Genomic DNA, 865 nt, shown 5'->3' with positions numbered 1-865 from the left:
AGTAGAACAAACCTTAGAAATTTATGTAATTAAGACTCCAGGGAGGGAATCAGTAAACTTTTTATGTAAAGGTCCAGATAATAAATATTTTAAGCTTTGTAGACCATACGGTTTCCATTGCAACTACTCCTGTATGCTGTTACAGCACAAACGTAATCACAGTTGTAAACAAATACATACGGATATTTTCCAATAAAGCTTTATTGAGAAAATCAGGCAAAAGGCTGGATTTAGCCTGTGAGCTGTTGTTTTTCAACTCTTGCTCTAATGGAAGACCGAGCAAAGAGGAGTTTATTAATGAAGATCCAAACACAATGGTAGTAAAGAGCAGGGCTGGGTTAAACGATGAACTCATACTGCAGTGGGATTATCCAATTCAGAAAGTAGATAATGATTTTTTTTGCAGACCCAGAAGTCACTGATTTACAAATACATTAGATAAACAGATGTCTTGTTCAGGAAGCAAAAGGAAAATTACAAGACTCTCAAATAAGAAATGGTCATTGTCACATATGTATTATAGAAGGAAAGGCAGTAACCTAGAGAGCAATTTCATGTTCTAAAGCTCAGCTCAGTTTTTCTGAGAGGCAAAAAGCAAAATGTAAGGGAAATAAACTAGTAAGAGAACTGCCAGTTATGGCAGAAAGAATGAGAAAGAAGAAAGACTGTCATTCATGTCCTTGAACTTGCAAATGTTTCTTTTTTTTTTTCTCATGAAACAGTAGTACACATGTTGTTTTATGACATTGGTTAACAACCCCACAACATATTAACCCTCTAAATTCTCAACCTTTTTTTTTTTTTTTGGTGAAAATACACATAACCAAAGATACACCGTTTCAAAAATTTCTACATACACAGTTCA

Source organism: Trichechus manatus, unplaced genomic scaffold (genome assembly GCF_000243295.1).
Source record: "Trichechus manatus latirostris isolate Lorelei unplaced genomic scaffold, TriManLat1.0 scaffold00005, whole genome shotgun sequence".
Classification (NCBI taxonomy): domain Eukaryota; kingdom Metazoa; phylum Chordata; class Mammalia; order Sirenia; family Trichechidae; genus Trichechus; species Trichechus manatus.
Note: the sequence above shows the minus strand (reverse complement) of the source record.